The sequence below is a fragment of the Marmota marmota genome, unplaced genomic scaffold (genome assembly GCF_001458135.2).
Source record: "Marmota marmota marmota unplaced genomic scaffold, marMar, whole genome shotgun sequence".
In the NCBI taxonomy this organism is placed as follows: domain Eukaryota; kingdom Metazoa; phylum Chordata; class Mammalia; order Rodentia; family Sciuridae; genus Marmota; species Marmota marmota.
The window spans coordinates 7,904,368-7,923,150 of record NW_025999913.1 but is presented as its reverse complement, the minus strand read 5'-3'; the positions used below and the strand labels follow the sequence as shown (position 1 = coordinate 7,923,150).

The window sequence follows — 18,783 nt, the reverse complement described above, 5'->3', positions numbered from 1 at the left end:
TAGAGGATAGGAAAGGCAGCAGAATACAACAGACACTAGTATGGCATTATGTAAATCAATGGATGTGTAACTGATGTGATTCTGCAATCTGTATATGGGGTAAAAATGGGAGTTCATAACCCACTTGAATCAAAGTGTGAAATATGATATATCAAGAACTATGTAATGTTTTGAACAACCAACAATAAAAAATTAAAAAAAATATATATGGTCTATTTTAGAGAAGGATCCATGTGCTGCTGAGAAGAAAATGTATTCGCTCGTTGAAGGATGAAATATTCTATATATGTCAATTAAGTCTAAGTTATTGATTGTATTATTGAGTTCTGTAGTTTCTTTGTTCAGTTTTGTTTGAAAGATCTATCTAGTGATGAAAGAGGTATGTTAAAGTCACCCAAAATTATTGTGTTGTGGTCTATTTGACTCATGAACTTGAGTAGAGTTTATTTGATGAACGTAGATGCTCCATTGTTTTGGGGCACATATATTTATAATTGTTAAGTCTTGTTGGTGTATGGTTCCTTTGAGCAGTATGTAGTGTCCTTCTTTATCCTTTTTGATTAACTTTAGCTTGAAATCTACTTTATTTGATATGAGTATGGAAACCCCTGCTTGCTTCCACAGTCCATGTGAGTGGTATGACTTTTCTCAACCCTTCGCCTTCAATCTGTGGATGTCTTTTCCTATGAGATGATTCTCTTAGAGGCAGCATATTGTTGGGGTTTTTTTTTTTTTTTTTGATCCAATCTACTAGTCTGTGTCTTTTGTTTGTTTATTTTTATGTGGTGCCAGGTATCGAACCCAGTGCCTCAGACATGCTAGGCAAGCACTGTACCACTAAGCCACAACCCTGGCTAGTCTGTGTCTTTTGATTGGTGAATTTAGGCCATATAACATTCAGGGTTATTATTGAGACATGATTTGTATTCCCAGCCATTTTTGTTTATTTTGGGTATTTAACATGACTTGGTTTCTCCTCTGATTAGATTTTCCTTCAGTGTAGTACCTCCCTCTGCTGATTTTCATCATTGTTTTTCATTTCTTCTTTGTGGAATATTTGCTGAGGATGTTCTGTAATGAAGGCTTTCTAGCTATAAATTCTTTTAACTTTTGTTTATCATGGAAGGTTTTTATTTCATCATCAAATCTAAAGCTTAATTTTGCTGGATATAAGATTCTTGCTTGGCATCCGTTTTATTTTTAGGGTTTGGTATATGTTGTTCCAGGATCTCCTGGCTTTGAGGGTCTGGGTTGAAAAATCTGCTGAGATACAAATTGGTCTCCCCCATATGTGATCTGATTTCTGTCTCTTGCAGCTGTTAAGATTCCATCCTTATTCTGTATGCTAGCCTTTTTCATTAGAATGTGCCTTGGTGTAGGTATGTTGTAATTTTGTACATTTGGTGTCCTGTAAGTCTCTTGTATTTGGTTTTCCAATTCGTTGTTCATGCTTGGGAAATTTTCTGATATTATCTCATTGAAGAGATTGTGAATTCCTTTGGTTTGAAACTCTCTGCCTTCCTCTATCCCAGTAACTCTTAGATTTGGTCTTTTGATGCTGCCCCATAATTCTTGGATGTTCTGTTCATGGTTTCTTACCATATTCACTGTGTGATCCACTTTATTTTCCAGATTGTATACTTTGTCTTCATTATCTGATGTTCTTTCTTCCAAATGATCTAGTCTGTTGGTTATGCTTTCCATTGAGTTATTTATTTATTTTTTTGTATCCTTCACTTCAAGAATTTCTGACTGGTTTTTAAATATTTTATTTATTTATTTATTTATGACAGTAGAATGCATTATAATTCTTATTATACATATAGAGCACAATTTTTCGTATCGCTGGTTGTATACAAAGTATATTCACACCAATTCATGTCTTCATACATGTACTTTGGATAATAATGACCATCATATTCCACCATCATTCCTAACCCTATGCCCCCTCTCTTCCCCTCCCATCCCTCTGCCCTATCTAGAGTTTGTCTATTCCTCCTATGCTCCCACTCCCTATCCCACTATGAATCAGGGTTATTATTCATATACCAAAGAAAACATTTGGCACTTGGTTATTTGGGATTGGCTAACTTCACTTAGCATTATCTTCTCTAACTCCATCCATTTACCTGCAAATGCCATGATTTTATTCTCTTTTATTGCTGAGTAATATTCCATTATGTATATATCCCACTTTTTTATCCATTTATCTATTTTATTCAGAGTCTTTATCTCTTTCTTGAAATAATCTTTTGCTACCTGTATTTGCTCTCTTATCTCTTTGTTGGAGTGACTAATTTTTGCCTGTATTTGCTCATTTAGGTCATTCTTTAATTCACAGATCATTTTAGTTATGAACTTTCTGAACTCCTTCTCTGACATTTCATCAACTTCACTGTCCACGGGTTCTGTTATTACAGTATCCTGGTTTGTTTGGGGCACTTTCCTCCCTAGATTTTTTCATGTTGTCTATGTGTTTTTCTTTCTTGCAGTGTGGATCTGAGATATTACTGTTTCTATCCTATATTCTTGTAGTACCCATGCAGATTGGGTACCTTGTTGTTGTACCCTGCTGGTGTCCCTCAGTGTATGCTACTGTGTCTAAAGGTGATGGCAGCAATAGCCGAGTTAACTCGAGATAATAATTGAGGCGTCCCAAGATGGAAGCAATGTTTTACAGAGATGGGGCTGAAAGGATGGGCCTCACACTCTCTTTGGAATGCCTGCTCTTTGTGCAGCTGCTTCTAGGCCCTGTCTGTTGTCAAAAAGTCAGGGGCTACTGTGTAGGGAAGGCTGTGGCCATGACTACAGTGTCCCAAGATGGAAGTGGATTAGGCTTAGGCTCCCAGGTGGTGGGTGGGAGTAGCAAATTTGGACCTACCCTGGACCTGGGTCCTGTGCAAGTCAGTGTGGGTGTATCTGGGCCAGCCTGGGCTCCTAAAGTAGTCTGCTGGTTGGAAGGGGGTAGTTGGGTGTCCCCCGGTAGAGGGATGAACCTGGGCCTACTGTGAGTCTTGGTCCCACGCAGGCCAGTGTGGGTGGATCTCCCCCTCACAATTCTTTTAACTTCCTCAACATATTGCTTATTTTGTGAATTTATATTTTCTTTCACTTTATCTTAATTATATTTGATGACCATTTTATGGTTTTCCTAATTAACTAGGTCTTCTATTTATCAATCTTCCATTTTTCTGTACTAATTTACTTTTTTTCTTTTTAAATCATCATTAGTTTTCTTTGGATTGCTTCAGCGTTATTTACGTTAGCTGCTTGGTTCTTTTTTTTTTTTTTTTGGTTTTTGATGTGCATATTACAGGTTGCCTAGTATGTGCAAGACCCTGGGTTCAATCCTCAGCATGTATGTAAGTAATCCTCAGCATGTAGGTACATATGCACACATACATATATACATTTTTAAGATTGCATTTACAATGAGTAAGTGTTTAGTTATATATCCTATAGCTTTTGATACATAGTGCTCTAGTAACATGTTGTATTATTATTGTTTAAAAATCCTATCATTTTAGTTTGGACTGAACTACTTTGAAATTATTTGAAAGAGCATTTTTTTTCAGCTTTTGGAGAAAAAGGATTGTATGTTTGTTAGCAATTGATAGTCTAATTACGATTTTATTAAAGTATTAAAAACCATAACATTTCTACTCTTTGGGATTTATTGAAGTTTTCCTTGTGGCCCAGTTCATGGTTAATTTGGGTAAGTGGGTACACAAAAAATAAGGTTGTATTCTGTTTTGAGAGCATAGTGTCAGAATTTATGAATAATATCTACAATCTTTATTATGCTACCAAAGGTCTTCTGTCGTCTCACTTATTTTTGTCTATTTCATCTGTCTTAGGCTGTCAGTTCCAGTAGCCCATACTGCAAAACAAAGTAATTCCAAATCTCATTGGATTAGGCAACTAATTTTACTCCTCACTTGGGCTGCATGAGAACTACAGGTCTTATTTTGGACTCAGGACTGAAGAAGTAGCCATTCTCCACATGCGTACTCTTCTTGTGATGTAGGGAAGGAACCAGGGCCACAGCAGGACACTTGTCTTGCCTGCAAATTTTAAGGTGACTTAAAAAAAAAAAACTTCATTATCAAGATGAATAATATCCTGATGCAGTGTTTTGAAAAATCATCAGTACTGAAAAAATTCATGATAAACAGAATATCAAAGTTTTAAATAAAAAGAGAATCCCATCCTGCACTTGGGTGACCCTGTGTATTCACCTTACCCTGTCCCCTAATGTACAAGGACAGAGTGCAGGGTCAAACCACACAGTTGAAGTTTATGCCCAGAAATCATAGTCCCTGTCACTGACATGTCCTTGTCACTCATGTTCCTTTGGCCAAAGCAGGTTGCATGGAGAAGCCTAAAGTGAATAGAATAAAGGATTATAATCTACATCCAAGGAAGGATAGCAAGAGCAGAGGGGTAGGCACAGCAAATTCGTAGTCCAACACAGGCCAAGGAACATCTCCTGCAAACAATGTATTTCTACCTGTTTCTTCCTGTACTTTTTGTATTTTAAGCTTTATCAATTTGGATTCTATGTCTTCCAGAGAACAGATATTCATGTTTTTAAGTTTTTAATTATGATTTTACTTTCTCAATTAAAAATGTCTTAATTGGTATCATAAAATATTTTTAAAATTTAATTTAATCTTGTTGGATGATAAGGTCAGGCAAGACTCCTAATTTCTCTAAGCATTTGCCATTTCAGTCTTTCCAAATCATTTTGTTTTATAGGTTTTCTTGTTGAGTGACTTTGCAATGCAATAGGAGACACCTATTTTAATGGAAGAAACTAGACCATTTCTGTTTGTTAATAATAAATATGTCATATTCACTGTGTCATAGTTATTCTATTTTCACAGTGTCTTTTTAAAGAAGCATTTCATTGTTATGGATTGTGTTTACTTTGCTTTGTTCATACATTCTTTATAATTTGGGGTTGGTTCTAGGCTTCTTTTTCATGGTATCTCAGTCACCAGAGAAGTGATGGACACTCCTTCCCCTATGTACATCATACCTTTTGACCATTCACTCTAAGCAGTTCTGAAAATAGACACCTTCACTTCCTCCCACCTGTCCTTCCCCTTCTCCATCAGATTTTGGTAGATTGTATATTTTGTCTACTCTTCACCTTTACTTATAAATGGGTTCTAATTCTAACTTTACTGCACTACCAAATGTGAACACTTAACATTTTTTTAAAGTTTTTTTTTTATTGTAGATGGACACAATACCTTTATTTTATTTATTTACTTGTGGTGCTTAGGATCAAACCTGGTGCCCCATATATGCTAGGCAAGTGCTCCACCACCGAGCCACAACCCCAGCCCAGAGCACTTAACATTTGATGAGTTACTTTACTCTCCAAGCTTCCGTTCCATCATATTCAATATGGGAATTACATTTTATGATCATATATATTTTGTAGACATTATTATTCATTATGGATACTGTGCATTTCATTATACTATTTCTTGAGCTATTCTGAGGATCAGAGTACTCAATATTTAAGTTCCTAAGTATTTAGAGTGGACTCTGGAGCTATAAATACTCAGTAGGGGCTAGTTTTTATTACTGTCCTATGTACATATTAGGAAATTTTTGGAACTCTCTGAGGAATGGCTACTTTCTAAAGAATACTTCTTCTGAAGAACAAGCTCAAAAGACTTGTGACAGATTCTTTTGATGGGCAAGCATCTACCTCAGTTTTCCTACTTTATTTTAATTTATAGATTCAGATGGCTCAAAACTCTAATCATGTGAAGCATGTTCAGTGAAAATTCTCCCTCCAATTCCTCAGAAAACTTGGAATGGAACCACCATTTTTCCCAGTTATCCCATTCCTCAGCATATACCCAAAGGACTTAAAAATTAGCATACTACAGTAACATGGCCATATCGATGTTCATAGCAGCTTAGTTCACAATAGCTAAGCTTGGGAACCAACCTAGGTGCTCTTCAATAGATGAATGGATAAAGAAAATATGGTACATATACACAATGGAGTATTACTCAGCTATAAAGAAGAATGAAATTATGGCATTTGCCAATAAATGGAACTGGAGACTATCATGCTGAGTTAAATAAGCCAATCCCCCCAAACCAAAGGCTAATATTTTCTCTGATATCTGGATGTTAACACGCAGTAAGGGTTGGAGAGAATAAAGGTCATTGGATTAGACAAAGGGGAATGAAGGGAAGGGCGTGGAGATGGGAATGGGAAAGATGGTAGAATGAACCAGACATAACTTTCCTATGTTTATATATGAATACACAATCAGTTTAACTCCACATCATATATAACCACAAGAATGGGAAGTTATACTCCACATATATAGAATATGTCAAAATACATTCTACTGTCATGTATAACTAAAAAGAACAAATAAAATAATTAATAAAAAAAGAAAAGGGAAGTCTCCCTCCACCCCTTGTCCCCAGACACTTACTGCTCAACCACAGTTGTTTCTGTGGAGTCTTCCCAAGTCGTAGCCACTTTCAGTGATCTTTTCAATCCCAGCTCTGAAACATGAGGAAATGGTCATATTTAAACCTTCCTCCTCCTCCTGTGTCCTCCTGGCTTCTGTTAGTTACACACTATTATTTCATCATTGACTTTAAGGAAACTGATGAAAATGACAACTTAGTCCTTGAAGTTTTATTGTTGTTGCTTGGCTTTACCTTTGAATGAAAGAAAAAGATAAAAATTCAAAGCGCTACAAAACAGGCCTGAACTTCCCATGACTTTCTCTGGCCTGGACAGAAGACAACACAAAACCCTGGCATGACCATAGGTACCAAAGAGCTCACTGTGGTTGAGATCTGGGATGTCTCCCAAAGGCCTGTGGGTTGAAGGCTTAGTCCTCAGCCTGGCCCTATTAGGAAACTAGGTGGAAATGTTATCAGGTGGGTCCTGGTGGGAGGTCTGTAGGTCCTTGGGAGTGAGCCCTTAAAAGGGATAGTGGGACCCTAGCCCCTTCTTTTCTTCTCTCTCTGGTTCATTCTTGGCCACAAGGTAAGCCACCTTGTATCAGAGTGGCCAGCGCCCCGACAGAGCAGGTGCCTGCTCAGGAGGTGTTAGTCGCCTGGGAAAATAGAAGTCTGATACAATCAGTAAGAAATAAAGACAGAGCCAAAGGTCAGATTTTTAAAAAGCAGAGCACCTGATGGATCTTCCAGTCCTGATAGGTGCTGGAACTGAAAAACTGAAAAAAGGCCTGATTCTTTATTTAAGGGGGAACACATCCAAGGCAGAGGTAAGGTTTCAATGGGTGGAGTCATGTTTTACACTTGCTTCTTGGTGTGGCAGGGGTCTTGCAGTAAACTGGTTGATTGGCATTGGGCAAGCTACACCCATCTCTGGGAGGCTATGCTTGAATTTGAGTGGTGAGCTAGAACAGGGCACCAGGTGATTTAGGCATTCTCCAACCAATGGATTCCTACTGAGAGTTCCCCAAACCAGGCTTCCCTGACTAATGGCTCAAACATTGCTCAGTCCACGCAGGGCGACATTCACATGTGGGTCAGGGATGGGCTTGGGCACCACTTCCTCTGCCATGTATTCTCATCCTTACCTACTGCCTTGCCACAATGGGGCCAACCAATCACGAAATGAAACCTCCAAAATTATGAGTCCAAATAAACCTTTTCATTTTGTAAGCTGTTTTCCCAGGTATTTGTTACACCTTACCAGGATACATTTCAAGGTTACATTGTCCAGAGAGTAGGTTGTTATCAAGCAAGGACACCCCATGAGCTTGGCCTTTTCCACCTGTGGCCAGTTCCCTTTCCATTTCTTCTCTTCCATGTTGTGAAGCAGCTGAGGGGGTTGGGGGGGGACCACTTGCCAGAGACCCAACAGATGAGGCTACTCACTCTATCTTAAATTTCCAGCCTCTGAAATGATAAACATAAATATATAAAGTCTCATCTCAGGTATTTTGTTCTAGCAACAGAAAATGGACCAATGTATATAATAAAACACATATTACATATACTTTTATATTATATCCAATGTGTGTACTCAGTAAATATTTTTCATATATTACATAATACATATAGGTGGGTATTCCTGTGTATACTCAGTAACAGACAGAGGTATGTATCTATTTTCCATAAATGCCAAGGGGGTCATAAAAATAGGACAAGGCAAACATCTGGCCCACTGTAAATGTATGAGGTTGAAGACCTTCCTCATAGCCAAGACCATGCAATCCAATTCCAAGTCTGAGACATGGTCAGATCAATTAAATTAGACAGTCTATTCCTGAGTGTCGTCATCTTTCCTGATGACCAAAGGAATGGAGACGATGCTTAAAAATCAAATGAACTCATATTTGTTGAGCAAGACTCCGAGCTAGGCAATGACTGAACAGGTGCCATATCTCAGAATTAGGCCAGGCGCTCCCTGTCACCAACAAGTTGCACAACAAATGCAACTTCCTCCTGGCAACCGGAGCGTTTCTTGCTTCTCAGAGTCTGGCTGCCAAGCAAGCCTCTCCTTTTATGTTCAACTTCCAATAAAGTACAGTGTAGCATTTTAGTGTAAACTGTGGTGCACACAGGTGCAGGAGAAGGATGAATAAGAAATTTAATTTATGCAAGAGTGAGATTAGGCACTGACAAATTCTTCGTCTATGCGAAATGAGACACCCATTTACAAAGACCCCATTGTTTAAAAATAGACTTCATATTAAATGTTCTCCTAAATTTTTATTTTAAAGAAAGAAAAAATTATCTCATTGTGCCCCGCCCCCCTTCCCAGTGCTGGGGCAGGAACCTGGGCCTCACACCTGCTGGGTAAGGCCTTGGCCATTGGCCACTGAGCTATGTCCCTGCCTTCATTGTTAATTTGATCAATGGTCCTTCTCACCCCTCTGGAATGTCTGTGGAAGTCACTTAAAGAAGGGACGAATTTTAGAAGTCCCGTTGGCCTTCGCTCCTCCTCCCTCCCCTCTGGAAGTAGGAACTCGATGTGAACAGGTTATTGAATATTTTCACATCACTCATTCTGTTCTTCATAACCCTTTGAAAAGCAATTCCATTTCCTTCTTACACATACTGAGGCCTAAATGATGATGAGGAAAAAATAAATTTGTGGGCGGAAATTGGTCAATTACTTTGAAGTTGCTGAATAGACCTCAATTAGAAACACACCTGTGAGCTCCTCCTCATTGCCTGCCCTGGCTTGCAGCTGTGTGACCCCGATCTCCACCTCCGTCATCACATGGGCGTCTTGCCTGCCTGTTTCTCTCCTCCTCTTCTAAAGACACCACATACATTGCATTATGGACCCACCTTTCTCCAGGATAACCTCACCCTCACTAATTAGATCTGCAGTGACCTTATTTCCAGTTAATGTCACCTTCTGGGGTACTGAGAAGGACATGTATTGAGGGGCACCATTCAACTCAGTGCTCTGAACTTGGGTAAACTTGTGCGAGTTCAGTTGTTCGGCACCAAGATTCAAGAAGATTGGTCACTAGGGCCCCAGCTCACCCTGCCTCATTGTCCTGCCTGTGTCTGCAGGTTCATCGCCTCCCCACTCCTTCCCTTCTTCATCTGCATGATTTGGTTTCCAGGCTCAGGTCACTTTTGAAATTCTCCTCCTAAATGTCTTCATCTTCTTGATCATCCAGTGTCTTCCAGCACTGGTGACATCCTGCTCCTGGGCCCCCTCTTGTTGCTCAGTTCTCTGGCAGCACCGGTTCTCCCATCCCAGCCTGCATGTTCCCTCTGACATCGGTCCTATGCCCTAAATGTGGCTGCAACCAACCCACCTTTCTCTCTTCCTCACTTCACATTCTCTTTATTAAAATCTGTTGGACTCTTTGGGCCAGTTCTGTGCCATTGACGACTGTGTCTATGTCAATCTGCATCTCAGGCTGTCCTCTCCCTCCCTAAGCTCCAGCCCCATGCCTCCAGATCCCAGACAAGAAGTTCTGCTGTCATCTCCAACTCATCCTGCTTGAGCTGAAGATACGTTCCTTCCTTGATACGCTCCCATCCTTTCCCACAAGTGCACCAACACTGTCCTGGAGAAGGTCTTCCCTGCCTCACGGAAGGATTACTACTGCAATGCTCCAGTTAGCTTGCCTGGCTCCGGTTTCCTCCCTTCCAGTGCATCCTGCATAGCCTTGCATAATCCTCCCAACGCAAATCTTCACCATATTATTCCCTGGTTCAGTGATTCCTTATGTTCTGCTGTTTCACGCTTAAACGCGTTTGACATCTCTTTATCCACCATGCTCAGCCAGTGCTGTTTCCCATGGCTCCTAGCAAGCTCTCCAGCTTCAGTAAGGCCGACTGCTTCCTGCAGAGCGGGCATATTCCCATCTCCCTGTGTTGGCTCACATGGTCCATTCAGCCCTTTGTCCAGTCCAATCTTGTCTCTTCCTTCAGGTCTAAAATCAAATCCCATCTCTCCCAGTAAGTTCTCTCTGACCATTTCAGCTTCCATTCGTTTCACTGGGGCCCCCAAAAGAGAACAATCGAAAAGTTATCAGAAATGCATCGTGGAGTCTTTTCTCTGTGTCCTCTGTTCTTAGCTTCTATACTGAAGTTGGCTCCATTTCTCTCTTCTCCATCTCATAACTAAAAACTCAGCAGCACATCACTCTGAGCTGTCCTGTTTTGTGAATTGTTGCTTTATATCTCTTCCTTACTATTTTATTAGGCAAACAAGGGCAAAGGCCACATCTCATCTTGTCATTTTTTCCCTATGGTGCCCATGACACTTAGCACAATGTGGATACTTATTGAATAATTATTTCTTGTTGTTCACTTAGTAACTTTTTCAAGAGTTTGAGAGTGAAGTTTCTTACAGAAGTTCAGAAAAAAAACAAGTTTCTGGAGCTTAATATGGCCTAGAAGCTGTTTTTCTAAGTTGAACATATTTCACCTAAGATGGACAGGGTGTTCAATATGCATTGTGGGAGTAATGTTTCCAATCAAATGAGCAAACATTAATTGTCAAGATATTTTAAAATTGTGTTAATCCTCTGCTACCTAAGTTTTTATTGATACATCCTTAGAGCTATAATAACCAATAAAAATTATATTGTTGCTATAGTTTGGATGCTGAATGTCACTCAAAGACCCATGAATTAAAGGCTTAGGACTTGGTAGAAACTTTAGACGGGGCCAACCCAGGTGTGGTAACACAGGCCAGTAATTCTAGCAACTCAGAAGCTGAGGCAGGAGGACTGTAAGTTTGAGGTCAGCCTGGACAATTTAGTGAGACTCTGTCTCAAAATAAAAAATATAAAGCTCTGGGGATGGAGTTCAGTGGAAGAATGTCTGCCTGAGGCCCTGGATTGATCCCCAGGACCACAAGTAAAAAGGAAACAAAAAAAGAGGAAATGGTGCCCAGTGGGAGGTCTTTATGTCATTGTGGATGTGTCCTTAAAGACAATAGTGGGATTCTCTCCCCCTCCTCATTCGCTCTTTCTCCCTGGCCCAAGATGTGCCTGGTTTTGCTCTGCCACATAAGCACAGAGTGCCTCTTCATCAAAGGCACACAACCCCGGAGCCAATGGACCAGGGATTTTTCTATTTATAAGTTGACTATCTTGGATATTTTGTTATCATAACAAAAAACTGACTAACATAATGAGCATTTTTGTTTAGCAATATGAATAAGTGTCGCTGTTGTGTCTTCATCACTAAAAATATGTCACATGAATGTATGCTGAACCCAAGCCAAATTTCTGACAACAGAACTCAATGACAAACTTTTCAAATACTTCATTCTCACAGGGTTCAACTTATTGATTATATTTGAAATAACAGTAAGACAAGCAAGACCATATTTCCTTTCCAAGAACAACATGAAGGGAATAGAATTTTGAGAACATAATAATCTGAAGGAGTCACTAAATGTCAAATTCTAAGTATTTCTGACAGTCTGCCCTCTCTGGTCAGAAACACGTGCATAAAAGTTTGACACTGAAACTTCCCGAAAGGGAAGTCTACATTCAACACCTTGGTGAGTGAGCAGGGAGTGCTCTGAATTGTCAGCTAAAATGGACCCTTAGATTAAGTGAATGAATAAGTAACTCACCATGTGCGAAGCCAAGGACATAGGATCAATGCAGGGTTGGTTTTATGGGAAACAAACTCACACAAGTCTTTTTTTTTTTTTTTTATGTGGGCCCTTTAGCAAACCAAATAATAAAAACTTGACCAAAAGAAGAAGAAGAAGAAGAAGAAGTTGGGAGTTGAATTTTATAACTGCAGAGAAGTTTCACAGAACCCAAAGACAGGAATGCAACTGGAGTTCTGGAAGGAAGTGAAACCTGCAGCTGACAGAAGCCAGGAAGTGCTTGTGTCCATCTCTGCTTCTCCTTCCTCTATCTCCTCTTGGTGGCTTTCTCTCTGAAGACCACCTTATTCTGGTCTTCAATCCACAGATTGGGCTCCAGCTGCAGCCACATGAAGAGATTAACTTTACTCTTGGACCAGATTTTGAAATTCCTGGGAGAGATCATAATTGACCCAGTTAAGTCCGGTTGCCAGAACTTGAACAATCGTGTGTGACCTCAGAACAATATTATCTACTGTATATTTGGCTGCCTGGAGACGGCTTCTGTGGTTTTTCTTGTAACAGGATATTTAAAAGTAATGTCGAAATGCTCAGTTTTGTGACCTTCCCTAAATTTCAACAGAGGCAAGGGAAGAACTAAGCAAACAAAGTATACTAAAAGTGACGAGAGATAACCAAAATAACTTTGTTCCATATAATCACTTCCTTGAGCTGTGCTTCTTCAACATTGAAATCCATTGTGAAATATGCAATTGCCACAGAAGAAGAGTCTTTATGAGTCTGGCAGATACTTTAGAAATAGATCTCAGCTGGAAGTATGATTTGAATATTGTTTACATTTAAAATTTATGTTGTCAAAAAACACGATCACAAAAGTCATAAGATAGGTTGCAATAAAAGTTAATATTAACATGATGAAAACAAAAGTATTTGAGTCTCAAGAAGTCTCAAAAAATAAAAATTGCATGCAAATTAATATTTGCTTAAAAAAATACATGACGCATGTTTTATGACATCATATTCAGAAGATAAGGAAGACTACTCCAAAATGTCATTTTCATAATTTCTGAGTTGTGTGGTCATGGATGATTTTTATTTATTTTTGTATTATTTTTGGAGCTGTCATTAATGAGAAACTATTAAATTTATAATTTAAAAGTATTATTTTATAAAAAGAGAAAGAATTACCCTGACGTAGAAATATCACCATATTAGTGGAAACAGTACTTTGATTGGCTGATACTACATTTCCAATGTGTAAACAGAAAACGATATCACACCAGACTACTATACTAGATAGAAGGAATGCTGGAAAACCTCCAAACTCCTGATGAGTAAGCCTTTTCCTTTTAAATACCCAATTTTTTTTTCCAGCACCTTTTATTGAAAAGATTTTCCTTTGCCTCAGTGGATTTCTTTGTTGCTTCTGTTGAGGTTGATTGACTCTATGAATATGAGTCTATTTCTGGGCTCTCTATTAATTCGTTAATTCTTATTATAGTCCCACGCTGTCTTGATTAATGTAGCTTTAGTATTCAGAGAGCATAAATCTATTCTAGCATAATCTATAATAAATCTATAATAGAATAAATCTATTCTATTCAGATAGCATAAATCTTCAGTTGTCATCATTTTTCAAGCCTCTGTGGTTCTTCTAATCTATGAGCATGGTATATATCCATTTATTTTAATTTTCATCACTTTTCTTTCAGCAGTACTTTCAAATTTTTAGTATGAAAGTCTCATATGCTTTTGCTTCATTTGTTTCTAAGCATGTTGTTTTCCTAAATGTTACTACAAATGGAGTTTTAAAAATTTCCCAATTGTTTGCTGTTAAAATCAATTGATTTCAGAACATTGCTTGTGTATCCTGTGACATTGTCAAATCTGTTCATTAGCAAAGAACAACTGATTGCAGAACATTGATTGTGTATCCTGTGACATTGTCAAATATGCTCATTAGTTGCACAAGTAGCTCATAGGCTCCTTAGAATTCTTACATGAACTGGGGCTGGGGCTCAGTGGTAGAATGCTCGCCTAGCACGCATGAGGCACTGGGTTCGATCCTCAGCACCATCATCACCCTAAGTATGTATGAAGACACAAAGGATGTGACTCTACTTTGTGTACAACCAGAGATATGAAAAATTGTGCTCTATATGTGTACTATGAATCGTAATGCATTCTGTTGTCATATATAATAAATTTAAAAATTTTTAAAAATATATGATTGGAATATTACAGGGGGAAAAAGAGAATTCTTACATGAACACAAACTTTACTCCTTACTTCATCTTATTGTCCTATCGCACTGACTAGGACCTCCATTCCAACACTAAAGGGGACATCTTTCCCCTGTGTCTAACTTGGAGGGACTACAATGACTCCTTCATCATTGAGTGTTGTACTAACCAGGTTTTTGAAGATGTCCTTAATCAGGTCAAAGTAGCTCCCTTCTATTCCTAGTTTGCTTAGATGTTCATTTTTTGTTGTTGTTTATTTATCATGGGCAAGTTTTTTGTGTTTTTTTTTTTTTTGCCAGATATGTTTTATGCATTAAGAAGATCCTGTGGAGCTGGGGTTGTGGCTCAGTGGTAGAGGGCTTGGTTATTAGCACATGTGAGGCCCTGGGTTCCATCCTCAGCACATGAAGATAAATAAATAAAATAAAGGTATTGTGTCCATTTACAACTAAAAAAATATTTTTTAAAAAAATAAGGTCCTGTGGTGTTGTTCCTTTGTCAATATGAGGAGACACACGGACTGACTTTCAGATGTGAAACACCTTGCATTCCTGGGATAAAGCTCTACTTTGTCATGGTTTATCATTCTTATACCATATCGTTAGATTCAATTTGCCGGTATTTCTGTGTTTGGTATCTATGATACCAAGGACACAGCTTTGTAATTTTCTTTTTCAAATCAATAAAACTCACTTTTTATTAAGATTAAAATACATTGCTCAAAGTTTCTTTTCTCATCAAAAACAGCAGCATTAATTTCTGTATTACTCTCATAAAAACAACAAAATTCTCCGGCTGGGGTTGTGGCTCAGTGGTAGAACACTTGCATAGCACTTGGGAAGCACTGGGTTCGATCCTCAGCACCACATAAAAATAAATAAAATAAATATTGTGTCCATCTACAACTGAAAAATAAAAATGAAAAACAAAACAACAAAATCTCATTTTTCCCCAAGAAAATTTTTATAAATCAAAACAAGACAATGGGTATGGTTATGGAAAGAAAACAGTGAAAAAGGCTGCCAACATCCTTGCCTCTGATTCTGTTTTGACCATGAAACAGAACTGTTCACTGCATACCTTCTAGAAAGCCTGCAACTCCAATACGGTAAAAACTGAACAAATGAACAGAAACAACAAACAGACATGGAACAACTTTGGATTGCTCTCTACTCAAACCTCAGTCTCTTCGCAGTCACTTAATGGAGCCAAAATCTGGACTACAGCCTCTGTTTGGTTAGGTCAGTTTCGGCTTCTTGTTGGTAATTTCCTTCACCACCCATTACAGATTGTTAACAACGTACCAGATCACCTACAGGCTCATGGCTAAACCTGCCCTTTATGCTGATGTTTTATAAGATAGATTCCTTTCCCCATAGCTCCCCAATACTCCTTCAAAGAACTGGTCATTTAATACCTGATAATTATATTCATGACATTGTGTTTAAAATGAATTAACTAGAATGTCCCCAAAGTGCCCACAGTAGGCGTTACACAGAAATGGAATATTCTTTTAAATCTGTCTTCTGAAAAGAAAGGTGTTCAAAGAGCTAAAGTTCCACTAGAAGACATTTATCACAACATCGTCAACACTTAATGCATTCGGTGGGAGGCCCATAGACAAATATTAAGTGGCCTTACAGCTCTACACATCAAACCCAAAGAGAAAACCTACTTCCGTCCATTCTCTGAAGTATGTTCAGTAGTTTCTAAAGCATTTGTGGGAAACTCTGGCTTACACGTATGGTTTGATGTATGTGTCGACCATGAAATAAAGATCACATTTATATCAAAATTTATGTTAAGTTACTTGACCCCCAGTCTATTGAAGTCTTTCTTCATCATGTTTTGAAATGCTTTTGTCCACTTTCGTAGCTTTCTTTCTTAAACTTCATCAAGGAAGAAGACACAAGACCTTTAGTAATAAGTAATAAGAAAGAAAACTCAAAGAGAGACACGTGGGACCTTGAGACATGGCAGATGGAAGCTCCATCTTGTCCTCTTTGCTTCAACCTGGTGGGTGCTCTGCAGTGAAGGTTGCAGAGAATGTGTCAGGTTGGGAGAAGTCACTTTGGTACATATTGATGTGACCTTGTAGGAGTCATTCTATGACTGTTTTAAGAAAATGTCCCTAAGGTCCTGAATGTGCTTTATTATTGGAACCGATATTCTAGATTCTCTTTGCTGAGCCCTCAGGAATTTCTTAGGAAGTTTCATTTCAATATGAAGTTTCATTGCCTAGTCCTGATTTCTCAAATCAGAATTTACAATAAACACCTGATTGTGATCAATGAGAATTCATTTTGAACACAATGCTATTAGAATAATTACCAGGTATTAATAACTATCAGGTATTAATTTCTACCCCTTCGTGTATTGCAGCTCTTAGGATCTGGTTTCAAAGAAATCATCATAGGTGTGGCCTTGGAGAGTTTTTTCCCAAAGGCTATTTTTAAAAATTGGACACTTTTATGGAACAACAATGATCAAAATTAAATCAAAATCTCCTAATGCCTTACAGACAATAAAAGCTCATTGAACTGTATTCATTTAACATTCATGTCATCCGTTTCATCATCTGTCTTAGTTCATTTTCTGTGGCTATAGAAAAATACCTGAGGCTGGACACTTTATGAAGCAAAGAGATTCATTTATTTTACAGTTCTGAAGGTTAAAAAGCATGGCACCAGCATCTTTTTGGTTTTGGTGGGGGCCTCATGGCAGATGGCATCACAATGGCAGGAGCACAGTGGAAGAGGGTTTTAGGGGAAGTGCCAGGATCCCTTATGACAGCCCATTCTCAAAGATATAAATCAGTGTCACAAGACCTGCTTTAATCCATCCTGAGGTTACTGCCCCATGACCTAATTGCCTCTTACTAGGCCCCACCTCTTAAAGGATCCACCATCTCAACAACTGCACACTGGGACCAAATTATTTGCAAACCATCACGCCATTTAAACACAAAACAAGCACTTGCTGGAGTTCTATAAACATTTCAAAAGCATCACACCTGCCTATACATCAAATTTTGGACAGTTCATTTGCCTTTTTCTTCATTGTTCTGGAAGAGGACATAAATTATATTGTGGAGTACCAAAGCAATTCTGTTTGATAGAAAAAGAACAGACATTTTTAATTGCTCTCAAAACAGTAAATACACCCATGACAGAGAACTAAGTTTGATAAATACATGCTTAAGGCAGACTGTGTATGTACCTTGGGGTTATTTCTCTAAAAGTCTGGTTACCATGACTTTCATTCTGGGCAAAAGTCCACTAGACATAATCTAAGCCAAACCACACCAGCATCCCCCATTCATTCCCTGCTTCTCAGTTATTACAGTGTGAAATTTCACAGTCAAAATTCCTGCCTTGGTTTCAGAAGGCAGGGAGCCCACCTTCCTCTCCCTGGTGCTATAAAACAAGTGCACAACTCACGTTTTGCTTTTTCTACAAGCTCCTTCTTGCCCTTCTGCTTCCCGCTATGTAATCAGTGTGAGGTTCTCAGCAGATGCCAGTGCCACACACTCAGTCTCCCCAACCTGCTGAACTGTGGGCCAAGATCAACCTCTTTCCTGTATAAATTACCCATCCTCAAGACTTCTGTTATAACAACAGCAAACAAACCAGTACATGCGCGTGTCATTTGACTGCTTCTTGCCGATGGAACCCTTGTAGACCTCTGGTGCCTATTTCTGTGGTGCTTTCGGATTCAGTGATGTGTTGACAGCTCTCATCCCAAAACTCTCTCACAATAGCCTCACCAGCTTGGACCAGCAATGCTGAACATTTGGGAGAGAAAATAGAATTGGAGGGGATTTGGGCAACCTCGTGTTCATTTGGACATATGTCTTATAAGAACCAAACTGCAAATAAAGATTTTAAGTAATCTCTGCTTTCATTCTCTTTGCCTTACCCTATATTGTCTTCCTGTACATTGTATTTATTGTTCAGGGAATGTGTCAGGTCCCTCTAAATTTTTAATTTATTAGCATAAAGCTCTTTATAATATCTGTAGGATCTGTAATATAGTCACGTATTTATTCTCATTTTTTTTTCCTGATTAGGGTCGATGTAGGCTTTATCAACACAGCTGTCTTACCAAAGAAACCCCTTAAGTGTTTTATATGTGTAAACTTTCTCTATCATCTTTTTTGTTTTCTATTTCATCCATTTCTCCTTTTTATTTCCTTACCTCTACTTACTTTGTATTTAATTTGCTCTTCTTTCTCTAAGTCTTACTGTGCACACTAAAGTTATTGAGTGTGCACCTATCCTAAGCTAACATTTAAAAGCTATATATTTTTCTCTCTTATTTTAGCTTTACTTTACCCCATAAATTTTGATACTATACATGTTCACTGTTATTCAGTTTAAAAATATTGTCTAATGTGTCTTGTGATTTTTTTTTTGATACATGAATTCTCCACAAGAGTGTATTTAGTTTCCATGTGTAGAATTTACCCCCCCC

At 38.5% G+C, this 18,783-nt stretch overlaps 1 long non-coding RNA gene across 1 annotated transcript in view; it reads right to left on the bottom strand.

Annotated features, from left to right (window-relative positions):
• The window catches only part of LOC125615578, a 14,542-nt gene extending 7,473 nt beyond the window's left edge, over positions 1-7,069 (bottom strand). The window contains exon 1 of the long non-coding RNA XR_007346213.1: positions 6,474-7,069. This is a non-coding gene — a long non-coding RNA (uncharacterized LOC125615578). The remainder of the gene's footprint in view (positions 1-6,473) is intronic.
• Between the last annotated feature and the right edge of the window lie 11,714 nt (positions 7,070-18,783).